Below are 16,695 nucleotides of genomic sequence, written 5' to 3' on the forward strand. Positions count from 1 at the left end.
GGAAATAAATGCATACATTGAGCACCTCCGTATGATGTCAGTGCATAGTGGGGGAAATTGTGTTGAATCATATCATTTTTTCATTCTTTTCTTTTCTTGTATGTAAGCTATATGTAAACTCAATGGGTTACAGATACTGACGAAGATAAATTAATGACTTATTTTGTGGCAAGGATAATGTTTTGACAAATTTGTATGAAAAAAATAAGAAATATGATCTTCAGTTTATTAATTCCTGTATCTTCAGCCATTTGTTTTGAGATGTGGTAGCATGTGGACGTATGCTTGGGTCCGTCATACCAGCATTGTTAAAAAAATGTGTATTTCAACTGTACATAAAAGGTGTTATAAAAAGTTATTAGGAAAGCAAAATTTATTCTTACAATTAAGATGTCCAACCCTGTTGGTTCATTTTGGTATGCCACCGAGATCCTGCTCAAGAGATTCAGAGCAGACAAGAAGAATTTACCCAATACCCCGAGGAACAATCCTGCATCAACATTGTCGCAATCAAGACAGAACACAATGGAATTAATGTGAAGCTGTATGTAATGCAAATTATGAATATTTACTTTGAATGTATTGATATTGAAGGTCCATTTATATTAGTATCTGTTAAAGTTCACCTAGGATTGTGCACAGATTCATAAATTACCCTCAAATTTCTCTCAGCTATTCTTTCCAGTCAATTTTTCCAATGATTCGAGCAATTATTAATCAGTTTCCATTATCTCCCTACATCACTACTCACATTGTGGAAGGCTTGTCAGAAGGCACCAAGGGGCTGAACCCATTGGCAACCAACAACTAGTAAGAATTTAGGAAGAGTTTTTTGAAATCAATGCATATGCTTTCCCATGGAGAGGCCATGGAGCAAGTGTTGTCTGTGACAGCACCTGTTTGATAGTATACTGAGAGCAGGCTGTGATGAGACACACAATGTAACTGTTGATACTGAGCGAAATCGTGCCTACATGCTGATAACATGGTATGTGAGATCTTCCCCTCCAATGTCCCTGATGTAGGAGCTGAAGCACATCCCACAGTAGGGCAGCTGGGATCACAACGATGGGCAACAGCCCATCTGTACCTAAGAGAACACAACCATCAAATGTGGAAAGACAGTGATGTAGATGAAAATATTTACACAAATGGTCTAAAGCCCTTCTTGGAGGTCTGTCTGACCATCTGTGTGGGACAAGGTGGAGAACTTGAGACAAAACTGGTTCAGCACCAGCAGCATCTGCAGTCTGGGAGGCCACAAATGGAAACCCTTTCACTGTATGTTGGTCTTCAACATCTAAGTAAAAACAAAGAAGTTTTTCCTGATAAAATGTAGGATCCAGCCTCATTGGAAGCTGGGACAGCAGATTGGCTGTGGTGTGTTGCATCGTAGTCCAAAACTGTATTTCATAGTTGTAGTGAGAGAGAAGCAAGTCCCAATGCTGGAAGCGATGTGCTGTTTTATCAGGCAATGAAGCAGAAGGATTGAACAATGAAATCAATGGCTTGTGGTCAGTAGTGAGGTGGACCATAGACCCAAGCAAGAACACATTGAACTGTTTAAGGACATAGACAGTAGCAAGCAATTTCTTTTCAATTTGTGCATAGTGCTACTCAGCAGGCTTGAGTGTTTTTGGTGTGTAAGCTATTGGATGTTTGCCACAGTCTCATTTCAGTGAGCGAGAATGGCTCTTGAATCCGCATTGAGAGGTATCCACAGCCAAAACCAAGTGGTGGCCAGGATGGAAAGTAGCCAAGCAAGGAGCAGAATGTAATTTAGATTTCAAAAGTGTGAGAGGATGGGCCATTGTGGCCACAGCCAGAATAAATTTTAGATAGTAATCAGTTTTACCTAAAAATGCATAGAGTTCTTTGACATTCGTAGGATGAGGCAGAGCCATGACCATGGCATCTTGGAGATATAAACGCTTAATGTGATCCAGAGAAGTCTCAAACCACAAATACAGAATGGATGGTTGAAAAAAGTGTGACTTGGTCAAGTCACATTTCAACCCTGCACTTGGTCAAGTCACATTTCAACCCTGCAATATGCACGACAATGAGCAAGTTTTATAAGTTATGTAAATGCTCATCCGTGTATTCACCTGTCATGACAATGTCATCAAGGCAGTTGATGCACCCCAGAACAGACATCATTAGTTGTTTCAAAAAATGCTGAAAAATCACCGGGGGTGGTAGCCATGCCAAATGTGAGGTACTGATATGTGTACAAACCTAGTGGTATGTTCGTCACAAGGAGCTGCTTGGAATACTCATCCAACAGAACTTGTCAATATGCTTCAGTAAATCAGTTTTCGAGAAAAACTGGCCATCATTGAGTTTTGCCAATAACTCATCTGGATGGGGCAATGGATAGGTGTGAATGATTGATAGATTGAGCGTTAACTGATAATTGAAAGTTGCCACAGAGGTGAAGCTGAGTGATTGTTTTTTTTTTTTATTTTTTTTTTATTTTATTTTTTTTTTTTTTAACAATCATTAGAGGAGTAGACCACTCACTTGATGTAGTGGGCTGTATGACCCCCAATAATTTCAGCCTACCCAATTCTGCTTTCACTTGAACATACAAAGCCACTGTAATATGGCACACATGAAAAAAATTGAGCAGTTCCATAGGCTTCAGAGTAATGTGTTCCATAAAATTAGTGGCATAACCTAACTGATCTGAGAAAAGAGATGAGTACGCAGAACCAGAGAATCTAACTGCTGGTAAGGGTCTTGGTTGGAAATAAGGTGCACGGTATCTGGAATGGAAAACCAAAAGAACTGAAAGCTTCAGGACTGTGTGTCAAGTGAAATTACTGGCTGCACGGAAAGTGTGTGAAAGTGAACATAAAATTCATCAGTGATGATATTCCATGGACATGCTATGTTTGTTAACAAGTTTAAACAGCCGATCTTGTATGTATAGTGGACTCAAAAAACGAAATTATAAAGTTGCTGCAAAAGGCCATTGAGTCATTAAATACTGAAATAGTGACTATAAAAAAAGAAAATGATATATTAATACGGGAAAAACAGGCCTGTGCATGTGGAATGGAAATAACAATAAAAGAAGATAAAAAAATTAAATTATAAAGCAGCTACACAAGGGCATTCAAGCATTGAAAACTGAATTCCTGACTACAAAGAAAGAAAATGATAGATTAACTCAAGAAAAACATTTATGTGTTTGTGATATACATCAAGTGGAAATAAGTGAAATGGAATGTAGGGTTTCTGTATAACACCAGCCAAGTATAAAACAAAACCTTCAAAATACACATGGTGTGTGAAATGTGATCAAAAACCCACCCACCGGACTATCTGTAAACAAATATAAATGGGAAACAGTGACCTATAAAAAGGACAAATGTGAGAGTGCTGCAGCAAAACTGATTCAAAAAGGGACTTTCTCATTGTTGGCGACTCCATGCTGAAAAATGTTACAGCTACAGGCTGTGAAATCTATATTCATCCCGGAATCTGATCACATCAGATCAACAGACACTTTCAAAATATTCTAAACTCGAAATGAAGTTAAATTGAAAGTGGAAATACAAAACGGTACAAATACCAAAGTGTTTTCATTCATGTCAGAACAAATTCCATCTGGAACAGCAGTGAGGAAGAAATAATCAGTGAAACACGGAACTTGGTCTGCTCAACCAAAAGTGTGTTTGCAAATTCAAAAATTGTCATTAGTGCAGTTTTACAGAGAAGGTCAGTAACTTATACACACATAAATAAGATATTAAACAGTGGAATCAGGGAACAGTGCAACAAGCTGGGTACAATTTTTGTAGACTCAAATAAATTTGTAAGTGGTAAGTGTCTGAGAAAGGATGGGCTACACTTGAATAGGTTAGGTTCAATGACTTTCAGCAAAATGATCATACACATCCACAGAATCATTAAAAGCAAGGGAAACTGCAAACTTCTGAAGGGGCTGAGAAAACGAAAAAGGTGATCCACAATGGAAACTGTAAATATAATAGAACGAGTGAGGCTCTTCAAAGTATAAACAAATTCAAAAATTCTATCTTGGTGCATCTAAATATAAATGGTTTAGCAGAAAAACGTCCAAATGTAGGTTACTCTAAATTTGATGAACTCGAATTTATACTTTCTGAACTGGCAAACATAAAGGTAGTGTGCCTAAACAAACACTGGCTCACCAAAGAGTGCATAGACATTCTAAATAAAATTAGTAATTTCAAACTTGCCAGCATCTTTTGTAGAAAAAACAAATCTCCTGGGGACTCCTGTATCTTACTGCAAACCTCCTTAAACTTTAAAGTGAAAGAAGATTTTAGTTATCTAAATGAATAATGTATTTTTGAAAGCAGTTGTGTAGATTTGTGTGATTTAGATACCGTGATAATATCAATTTACAGAATTCCTGGGAGTTCTGCTACTAAATTGTTCTTAGAAAAATTTCAATACCTCTTAGATAAACTTAAAGAAAAAAACACAAGATAAAGATAATGATTGCAAGAGATTTCAACTTAAATACATTATTTGAAATTAGTGACATTGATAAATTTCACAACTTAATCAAAAAATCTGGTTTCAAGTTAAACTTTCCTATGTGCACTAGAGAAAACTTCCACTCAGCAACCTACATAGATAATATTATTCCAAATTATCAGTTTGATGATACAAGGAAGTTTTGCCTTGATCTAGGGAAATCTGATCACTCAGCTTTGTTTATAGAGATCCCCAAAGCAGAGAAACTAAAATCTGAATCTTATGTAAGAAGGAATTTTAGCATAGAAAATTTAGAGTTGTTTTGTGATAAGTGTTATAAGCTGGCCTTTATACCACTGTGATTCAAGCAACAAAAATTTTGATACACTTCTAAATTGTGTTTTGTCTGTATTCAGTGAAATATTTCCCCCAAAATCTTATCAAAAGAGAGTCAGGAATAAACGAAATTGGATTACACCAGGCATAAAAATTTCAAGAGTCAGAAAAAGACAGTGGCACAATGAGCTCAGAGTAAATAGAAACCCTAATTTTGTAATTTATGTTAAACACTACAAGACTTTATTCAAAAAACTGATACTGGTAGCAAAAAAAAAAAAAAAAAAAAAAAAAAGAACTGGCAAATAGTACATTCATAAACAAACAAAGAAATAAAACAAAGGCAGGCTGGTCTGTTGTGAAATCAGAGTTGGGAGTCAATGTTAAAAGTTAAGAAATTCCTCAAATTGGGTTTCTGGGTGATATGATTGTAAACCATGTTCAAATGTTAAACTGCTTCAATGATTTCTTTGTCAATATAGCAAAATATGGCATAGAGATGACCACCCAACAGGACAATATGATTTTCAGGCATAGAGATTACATACAAAACATTTGTTTTAAAAAATTCAGAAAAATCACTCAGAAAGATGTGGAAGACACAATATCATTAAAAAACAAAATTTCAGCTTGATGGGATGGAATAGCTTTCTTGGTTATCAAGGCAGTACGCCATATTTCATACCCACTGACTATTATTGTAAACCAGTCCTTTGGACATGGGTCTTTCCCAGACGTCCTAAAATATGCAGAGATTAAACCATTATTTAAAAATGGAAACTACCAGCCTATCTCTCTCCTTTCTGTTTTTTTCTAAGATATTTGAAAAACTTGTGGCAAAACAACTGGAAAATTTCCTTACAGTAAATGACATTATTTGTAAAAATCAGTTTGGTTTTCAAAGAGGATAAAGCATCATAAATGCCATCAGGGGATTTACAGAAAAAATAAGCACATCACTAGACCAGGGTACAAAAGTCTCAGGAATATTCTGTGATCTTACAAAAGCCTCTGACTCAGTGAACCACTCATTATTACTTCACAAACTGAAGAGCTGTGGGATCAAAGATACTGAATTGTAGTGGCTTAACTATTTATATGACAGAAAGGAAACAAAGTGTTATTTTAACATAAAATTCAGTGAACTACCACTGCGAATAAAAAACAATTTCCCAAGGAGTTCCATAGGTTTCAGTATTGGGTCTTTACCTATTCTTGTTGTATATAAATGATTTACCATTAAATATTGATGCTCATTCAGTCTTGTTTGCAGTCCTGATAGAAAATGATGCATCAGAAAGACTCCAGATAATATAGAAAATGTTGTGGGGAAACTGGAATCCTGGTTTCATAAAAATGGGCTAAAGCTCAATGTGACTAAGACCCAGATAGTGCAATTTGTCTCAAAATTGTCAGCAATGTGCCCTGTACAAATAGCCCATAATAATCAACTGATGATGACAGAAGTGAGCCATATGAAATTCTTGGGCCTAAACCTTGATAAAAGTTTAAACTGGAAGACACTTATAGACTTTTTGGCAAATAAATTATATTCCCTAGCTTTGCAATGTTTATTTTATCTGGTACCACTCATATGGACAGAAGAAAGACAGTCTGCCACAGTTATTTTGAATATATTATTCAGTATGGGATAATTTTCTGGGGAAGCTCTAGAAGCAGTACAAGGCTAATAATTCTTCTGAAGGAAATCTTTAGTGACATGTGCTGCCAACAAAAATGAGTCATGCCATCCATTGTTCAAGAAATTAACAATACTGACAATTACTTCATTGTACATTTTTTTTAAATTTTGATTTTTGTGTATAATAATCAACATAATCTTGAAAAGTTCCATTTTAGGCCTAGCTATGGTACTGGTAACAAGGAAAACTTCAAATTTCCTTTGCATCACTTATAGCTTATGCTCAGACACCATTGTACATGGGGCTAAAATATATATAACAAAAGGAAGGAGCATATTAACAAATGACCTGAAAAGTTCACACTAAAACATTTGAATAGATAAATGTTACTACACCATTGAAGAATTCATGAAAGACAGTCTGACACTTTGAACAATATAAATCTATAGCCAATATTGCAGTGTAGTCTGTGTACAACAAAGGAATTTGGTAAACTGTTAATTTATAGTAAATATTGTAGTGTTGTATTTATTGGCATTATTCTTAAATTGGTGTAAAAAGAATTTCTGTAAATCATTATACATCATATTTTTGCCAAACTTGACGTGACTCCTGTACAACAGATCATATGATCAGAATATAATAGAGGGAAACATTCCTCATGGGAAAAATATATCTAAAAACAAAGATGATGTCACTTACCAAACGAAAGCATTGGTATGTTGATAGAGACACAAACAAACACAAACACGCACACAAAATTCAAGCTTTCGCAACCCACAGTTGCTTCATCAGGAAAGAGCGAAGGAGAGGGAAAGATGAAAGGATGTGGGTTTTAAGGGAGAGGGTAAGGAGTCATTCCAATCCCGGGAGCGGAAAGACTTACCTTTGGGGGAAAAAAGGACAGGTATACACTCTTGCACACACACACACACACACACACACACACACACACACACACACACACACATATCCATCCGCACATATACAGACACAAGCAGACATATGTAAATGCATAGAGTTTGGGCAGAGATCATATGATCAGTACAACATACTTTTTGAGACTAATAAATCACATTTACATTTACACCAATTTTTGGGACCAGCATCATCCATTACCAAAAGAGCCAAGGAAAAGAACCACAGATTTATACATGGTGGGAACCATAAATTGCCCCAAAATTGGAATATGCTTCTTATTGTAACTTAAGAAATGTCAACTGACTGGAGAAAACACAGGAGATACGAAATCCACATAAGTTTGTGAATTCAATGAAGTCACGGCTGCACCCACGTTCAATTGTAGCCTGAGCTCTTTGTTAATCACTCACACTTTGATAAAAGTATATATATTTTCCCCTACATTTGTTGCAAGTCACCCAGTGCTTAGGATGCTCTGTCATGTTTCAAGAAACAGTATGGGCAATATGGTATCCTGGAACACTGCCATTGTTGTGGTGGTTTTTACTTGTCACATCACTGTCCAGTGTGGCACAGAGAATGGCTACCACATTGTTCTCCCCATGAGAACTGAATGATGCAGGAATGGGAGCCACCGCAGCGATCTCGCACCAAACTTCAGTCTGATCATGTGCAGCATGAGATACCTGGAAAGATTGAGCAATATTTACACTTCAGCCAAAGATGGATTCTCCCCATGTAGTGCACATTGCCAAGCCTCCTTGTCACGAGTCAACCAAATGATGGCATTATGGATCTGAGAATCAGCGTAGGAAACATGAGCATCAGTAACAAACTGACATCTGTGATTGAGACCGTGGAGTGCAGCCCGTAAGTGTGACACGACTGATGGGAAAGTTTATGACAGTGATAGAACTCTATATGCACTGCAGTGACTTGTATGTCTGTACAGTGATAATTTGACAACAACCTTCACATATCATAGACAAAAAATGATGCTGGTTCCTGGAGTGGGGATAACTGGTGTAACTGGTAGATCCAAGAAGAAATCCAAGAAAGGAACAAAGCCTTACACATGTTTGCATCAGTGACACCAAAGGCAAAGAAGTGTTGTTGAAGCTGCTGCTCACAAATCTCCCAGTCTTCAGTTGCATCATTGTAAGGGGGAAAGGGAGGAGTGTACTCTGACAGCGTGGTAGCCTGCATAATCATTGTGGCCTACAAGTTTGTGGTAGCATATGTAAGACCTTGCTGCTGCATGGGGATAGATTTGAGCATTGTCTCCAATGGCCAGGAGAACTGAAGAAACAACCAATAGACTGAGCACTCAGAATTGAACACCACACTGACTGCCAATTGTGTTGTACTGCAAGACACAAACAACAGTACAGACACAAAGAACTAAAGTTAATTATTCTACCACACAAAACTGAACAACAATAGAGAACATACTGTAAAACATTGAAACAATTCAGGTACTGATACAAGCAGTTGCTGAGAATCAGTCACTGATACAAGCAGTTGCTGAGAATAAGTATGAGTGCAATATGTGAGCGAGTGCCTCGTGCACTTCTAAAGAGGAGGGTTCTGGTAGATAGTGTGGTAGATGATATGCCATGTGAACAGGTCATGTGGCCCACTACAGGTGACGTCTGATGGCTGGCCTAAGCAGATGCCATTGGTGGAGTATTGGAAGCGTAGTGTGCCAGTGGTCTGGTGCCACAACACATATTGAAATATTACTTATAGAGTTACAGCATTAGTACTCAACATTATTCTGTAAAGCATATGTTGTCTACTTAACAGTAAAGCTCATTGTCTATGTTTGGCTACATTGTAAGTCTACTCCCAAAACAAATATTTCACAAAAGACTTTTTCAGAATTAACTTTTTTTATTTTTTCCAGACTGAAATTTTGTACTCTTTGCTTGTGTCATTGTCATTTGCCAAAACTCATATACTACATTTAGTTTCTGATTCCCAAATGTAATTCCCTGAGCAAGATCTGATTTAATATGACTCAATAACTTTAAGCTTTTAAAAGTTTCTCCATCAGAAGAAAGGTGTATAAAGGGAAACTACAATACAAGAACTAAATAAAGAAAATAGATTTGTGGGAGAAATAGAAACTATGTTCAGCATGGATATTGGTGCCCAGGAGTTGCATGCAACATTTTTACACAGGATTCCTTCCTTTTCTTCAGTACCATAGCATTCCAGTTCTTCCATCCTAACTTGGTGGTTCCTTCTATCCCCTTTCTCCTGGTAAGAAGTACCTTTTTTTGGGCTATTGTAGCCAAAGGTTGAATAGTGGTTCAGATGGCTCTGAGCACTATGGGACTTAACTGTTGAGGTCATCAGTCCCCTAGAACTTAGAATTACTTAAACCTAACTAACCTAAGGACATCACACACATCCATGCCCGAGGCAGGTTTTGAACCTGCGAACGTAGCGGTCGCATGGTTCCAGACTGTAGTGCCTAGAACCGCTAGGCCACCACCGGCCAGTGGTTGAATAGTGTTTCTAATATGTGTTTATATTGGTTTTGAACCAACTGTTGTGGTTTTGGCAGTTGGTAGAAAGACACCTCATATCTATTTCAAAAACTTTTTTACATTTTACATCAATACAGAATTTCTAATTGGAAATAACAAAGTAAAATATGAACAGGATACAGCTGAAGGAAGAAGAAGGGGAGCAAGAATTTTAAAGCTACTGTGTTACTGCCAGTCTCTTAATGCATCTATTTACCTATGAACATTCTTATGTGGATGATTGGTTACTGTATGGTGTTTGTTGTTTCCACACAGGAATTCTAATTGCCTCAAAATGTAAGTTAAAAGTGTTTGAAATAGAAGAAAGTGCCTACCTACCAACTACCAAAACCAGAATAACTCTCTTTCTCTCTCTCTCTCTCTCTCTCTCTCTCTCTCTCTCTCTCTCTCTCTCTCTCTCTCTCTCTCTCTCACACACACACACACACACACACACAAACACACACACACACACACACACACACACACACACATGCTATAAATCTCATCTCTCTACCTGAATGAATTCATGTAATACTTTCATTTTCTTTCACAGATTGTTTCGCATTTTATCTTCCCTGAATTTTTATTATCTTCTCTTTGTAAAAATTATTTGCACCGGTTGAAATCTTACTGCTTTTGGTTTTTAATATATTAGTTTGTTAACATCTGCAGTTTGACTGTTAGTATTACATTGGTTGATTGCATCTTGCATCCACTGTTATGTACTTGGACCAATGTGTCTGAGGGATTTATTGCTCTCTTTGCAGCTCTGCTGTCATTGCACAAGTTCTGCTTTTTATGTAGGGCTGAGTGATGCAAAAAATATTTTTCTTTTTTTTTCTAGATTTGAAGGCATCAGCATTGCTGCTACCAGGGAGGTTGAGCTTAAGAAGGAACTTGATGACATGATCAAAGAATGGGAGTCAATTTTGTTCCTTCAGGACCCATTCAAGTAAGTTGTAAAATGATAGTCACATATCAGTTCTGCTTGTGTATGGTCAACAAACATGCTGATGGCCCAAAACATAGTGATCGTGTACTCAGTAACGAGCTTTCCACCTTTGAAATGCAATACAGCAGTGATTCAGCATAGTATGGATTTGACAAGTCCTTTGTAGGTTTTCAAAGATATGTGGCTCTAGATGTCTGTATATGCATTGCAAATTTCCCATAAATTATGAGGTAGTGGTTTCAGGGCATGGCCCGGATGTGTGATTGCATCCCAGATGTGTTTCATGAGATTCATATCAGATGTATTTGGTGGTCTGCATTCTACTTTGTTGTCAGGTCTGTCACAGGTCTGTCACAGTAGTATGGGCTAGCACATCTGTGTTTTTGATGTGATTTGGATGCCCAGCAACCTCTTGTCACCTGATTGTGGTTTCACTGTCCTTCAATTACTTGTCGTAGATGTTCCAGCTGATTACCTTTGCTGTTTCTGAGGTGAGATGCTTGTGCCAAGGTGCCATGTTATGACAATATGCCCTTTGTCAGCATCACACATGTTAGAGGATTTTCCCATTTGCAGCCTGCATTGTCACTAGAATGATTCTGCTTTCATCTCCACTCTGCTCATGTACTTTCTTTATAGTGTGGCATACCCACAGCACTACCAGATGCCATTCAATCTTGCTTGGGCAGTGGTCGTATTGTTTCAGCTCATTATTGCATGCGGACCTTGACCTGGAGGAAAAGGCAAGTTACACTATATGTGATGAGACAAAAATTCCACTTTTAAACTCTGAGATAAATTTTTAAAAAATAGATGAAAAAGTTGTAATATGACGTAGCCCTATACTCTGGATGAAAAGGGTGCAGATAAGTCACACCTTGTTATCATGATATGGACAAGTGCCATTTGCAAGTACTGTACTTCACTCTGAAAGGGGTGTCATATTTATAGATGGGCTGAGAGTTGCTGGACCCAACTAATTTATAGAGGACTTGCAACACTCGAGAGAGGGAGTTAAAGGGTTTGCCTTTACATAAAATTTAGACTGCTGTTAAGGTGCAATGTTCTTCATGACCCAAGAATGCAGAGGAAGGACATGGAGGATTTCATAGCTATTTTCTAAAGAAAATCCTGTGTAAGCCACCAGGGAACTTGCCACAGGTAATGACTGATGCTGCAACTTGAAATGTCATGGGATGGCCATAGGCATGCCACATGAGTTTAGGTGCTCCATGCTGGTGTTTGTCCACAGGCTTTTTGAAGCGAGATTGAATAGCTTAACACTCTGCAACCCAGACTGGCAAGTTGGAGTTATCCAGCATCAGTTGATCATTGGAAGACCTTGTAAGCTAAGTCCACCAGTGACAAGATGATTCAATGGGATTTCAGCATGCTGAAGGACAAGAGTGGGGGAAGAAGGACAAAATTCTGGAGTAGGAGCATTCTGGAGGTCATGGAGAATCATGCATAGGAGCATTTGGTCGTTGACAGAGTCCTTCAGAAATCATTTAGTGGTCATTGAGTCATTCTGAGAAGCATTTGGTGGTCATTTAGAGAATCATTCACAGAAAAATTCTGGAGGACATTGATATAGTCATTCAGAGAATGTTGCTTAGGACACAGAGATATACATTTAAAGAAGCATTCGGAGGTCTTTGAGAGAGTCATTCAGAGAACCTTTCTTAGATCATTGAGAGATTCATTTAGAGAAGCATTCAGAGTTCTATTCAGCCAGCTGTAGGTGACAATAGGGAGCAGAAGACTTGTAGTGTAGGTTGGTACCAAAAGAGAATAGGAAGAAATGAGTCCTGCACCTAGATAATAGCCACAAGAGGGGTGTAGGCCATATAGTATAGGGTACCAGGTTACAAGTATCATGAAGCAAACTATCCAGGTAACAGAGAACATAGGGAATTTGTGCAAAGATATTTTCAAAGAGGATTAGTCTATTGTAGTAGGTGGAGCTAGGGAACAGGCTGGCTAAGGATAGAAATTACAGCATTATTGGTGACCTGGATAAGGCAGGAGTAGCAACTACACATCCAAATGTGAGAGTTTCGTGGAGGTACTACACGCCATGACCAGCCATGGGTCAGCAGTGCTGTGAGCCAAGTGAACACTGAAATAAGCAGCCTGCTGCTGACAAATGAAATCTCATATGAGGACTTGTCTGTTGCGATAGTTTGGAGATGGGGATATGGAAACCATATTTGGATTGTACAATTTGATCTCAGTAATTTACTTCCAACAGGGATGAATAAAACCCTAATTGATAATGTTTTTCATGGTGAAGCTAAAAGAAAGAAAATGACTATGTACCCAGTAACAAATGCTCTCTCTAATTATGATGCACAGTTAGTTGTGGTAGATAAGATACTGACGTACAGTTTGGTTACTCCTTAGTGGAAATCACTTAGAATAATTAATGTTTCTAAGACCTGGGGTGAAATTTATGACAAACCAAATGCTAAAATAAAATTTAATCTGTCACATGATAAATTCATATAATTGTTTGAAAACATCTTTCCACAAAAACTAATCAGAAATGACATTAAACAGCAATAGAGTAATTAAATATCTTATGAAAGGAAAAGGGAACTGTATCTGTCGGCAAGAACAAGTTGAGATTCTGCAATAATTGTACACGACAAAAATAACTCAAAATTGCTAATAAATGTTATTAAAAATCAAGGAACATGCACTTTATGTCAAAAATCAGTAATTCTGACCACAGATTTAAGCATGTATAGAATTCAGTGAAACAAGAGTTGTGACAACCAGCCACAGGACAGGGTAACATCACTATTAAAGTGAATGGAAGGGCTATGAATGATGTGTCACAGGTTGCAAATGTATTCACGTATCATTTCTTAAATGTAGAAAGTGTAGGAGAAAACACCTTGAGAGAAAAATCAGAGCTGGATATTGAAAAAAGCAGCTCTCATAAAATTCAGTCATATGAATATATCATCAACTTCTCCTTCTGAAATGATCTATTCTGTCTACAGTAAAAACATCATATTTGATGGTGTTTCCAAAAGAGCACTAAAGATTTGTTCCCATGTACTATGGCCTGTCTTATCTGAAATACGTAATCATCATATGTAATCATCATCAATCATATCATGAGCAAATCACAGTTTGGATCTCAGGAGAGTTGTTCTGTTGAGAATAGCATTTAGATGTTCACTCACCAAATTTTACAGTATTCTCCTAAATAGACTAAAGTTTTATGGGATTGATTGTAAAGGCATCCAATGGATAATATCATATCTAACCAAAAGAATGCATAACTTGTACGTAGTAACTCAACCTATGTAGTTCAGGGACATTATTCCAATTGCAGAGAAATCACTTATGGGGTTCCCAAAGGCTCAATCATAGGTCCTCTGTTGTTCCTAATTTATGGAAATGGTCTTCCGTCTGATATATAATTAGCTGAATTAGTTCTTTTTGCTGATGACACTAGTATTGTAATCAAACCAAGCATACATAAAGAAACAGACAAAATGGTAAACAGTTTTCTTAAAAGTATCATTGACTGTCTTTCTGCCAAAGCTTTCACCCTAAATTTTACAAAAACACAACATATTCAGTTGTGCACATCTGGGTATACTATACCAATGATAAGCATACCAAGCATACATAAAGAAACAGAAGAAATTGTAAACAAAGTTCTTTGACTGGGTTTCTGCAAAAGATTTCACCCTAAATTTTACAAAAAAACAACATACTCTGTTCTGCACATCTAGGAATATTATACCACTGATAAGTGAAACATGTGGTGTGTAATTAATAAATGGGGTGGAAACTTCAAAATCCTTATGTGTCCATATTGGTGGGAATTTAAACGAAAAAAGCATATTAATTTAGTTCAGCCAAATTTGCACTTAAAATAATAGCAAATATTGGGGAGAGACAAATGTGTTAGTTGACATATGGAATTATGTTCTAGAGTAACTCATCATTAAGAAAGAAAGAAAGTCTTCATTGCACAAAAATGTGCTGTAAGAGTAATATTTGATGCACACCCATGATGTTCTTGTAGACATCTGTTTAAGGAGTTAGACAGTTTGAATACTGCTTCACAGTGTATTTATTCCTTCAAGAAGTTCTCAAGAAGCTTATTGTAAACAGTCCACTGAAGTTCAAAGGAACAATGATGTATTTAATTACAATACCAAAAGGAAAAATAATGTTCATTACTCAAAATTTGCACAAAACGGGGTGCGCAATGGTGCAGCTAAAATTTTTGGTAGCTAACCCAGAGATATTAAAAGTGTCACAGATAGCAAAGGAAAATTTGAAAATTGAAAAAGTTTCACCTTGACAACTGCTCATAGTCAGAAGAAGAATTTCTATTACTATAATGTTTAAGAGGTGGTGGGTAGCAGTTACTGACTCACATCTCTAAATTTAGAAAAATGAAATAAATATTTGTTAATGTTCATCGTATAGGTATATTTAAAAATTAATTTTCGATGTGTATGAAAAATGACTCATTCCAGATCATTATGATTTATTGTGCAAGTGAACAATGGAATGTGAAACTAACTAACTAAGAGAGTCATATAGAGAGTAGTGTTTGGAATTCTATTACGAGAATCATTTAGAGAAATATTCAGATGGGCTTTCTGAGATTCTTTTGGGAGACATTCATGTGAGACCATGCTGAGTGATTCATATACTGTTTCACTTAATGTGTTCAGACTTTGCCCTCTAGAGGCATGTTAGTCTGTTTTCTATAAAGTTTTTAGACTTTGAAGAAATATACAAGCTTTTGAACCAGTGGCTCCTTCTTCTGGCAGAATGGTCAGACCTTATGCTTCTTCTGCACCCATTTCCCTACCCTGTGACTCCTGCCTCTTTGACCACACCTGCTGTAAGCCAGCCACTTGTCTTTCTTTGCTACATAATTCTTTCACATTTTTGTGGATTTGTTTTTTGCTAAACTGTGTTGATGACCTGTCACTTTCATCTTCTGCATAATTTTGTTTCACAAACACTGTAGATTTAGTTTCCCCAATGACTTCCTCTTTCTGTTTTTACACTTTGGTGTGTTTTCATGTCTATTCTGGGAACTTTCCCAATTACAGTTTATTGCTGTAATTGTTTTCCTATCATGCTTTTTTTTCATATCATATAGAGCACTCCCCCCCACCATCCTCCTCCTCCTCCACACAGAGTTATCTTCTTGAGTTCCTGTTTACAACTCATTGAAATGCACCAGAAAGGAGAAAGAAGAAAATATTTATATGAAGAGGATGAAGGCTTGTTTACCTGTTCCAACATTTCACATTGATTTTTCATGGTTTTTAGTCCACATGAATGCCAGGGTAAGTCTTGGTAGACAATAACTTTTCCCATGCTCATTATTATTGTTGTAGTTTTGTTTTTGAACTGTTTAGAGCTTCACATTTTGATTTATGATTTCTACTTATTGAAATGTTAGGGTTTTTAATTTCATGCATTGTATCATGAATAATGTCATTGACACAAAAGTTTGATGAAATAAATAATAAAAAATTTTCTTAAAAGTAATGCTATGTTGATGTTTTGAAATAATGATAATGTAGTGTATACAGTCTTTTTATTTTTAAAATTATGATGAGAAAGCAGTCATTTCATACATAATTTTTTTTTCTTTTCTTTCAATCAGTGACTGAATATAATACTGATACCGTCCACTGTATACTACAAATTAATATTTTCAGGGATACTGAATACACACAAGTATCAAATTTGATCCCAATAATGGTGAAATTAGAGGAACACATTCTGAAATCGATGATCCTAAAGAGTTCAATTTATGTCAGACCATATGAACGTACGT

The sequence above is a fragment of the Schistocerca cancellata genome, chromosome 5, assembly GCF_023864275.1.
Source record: "Schistocerca cancellata isolate TAMUIC-IGC-003103 chromosome 5, iqSchCanc2.1, whole genome shotgun sequence".
Lineage (NCBI taxonomy): Eukaryota > Metazoa > Arthropoda > Insecta > Orthoptera > Acrididae > Schistocerca > Schistocerca cancellata.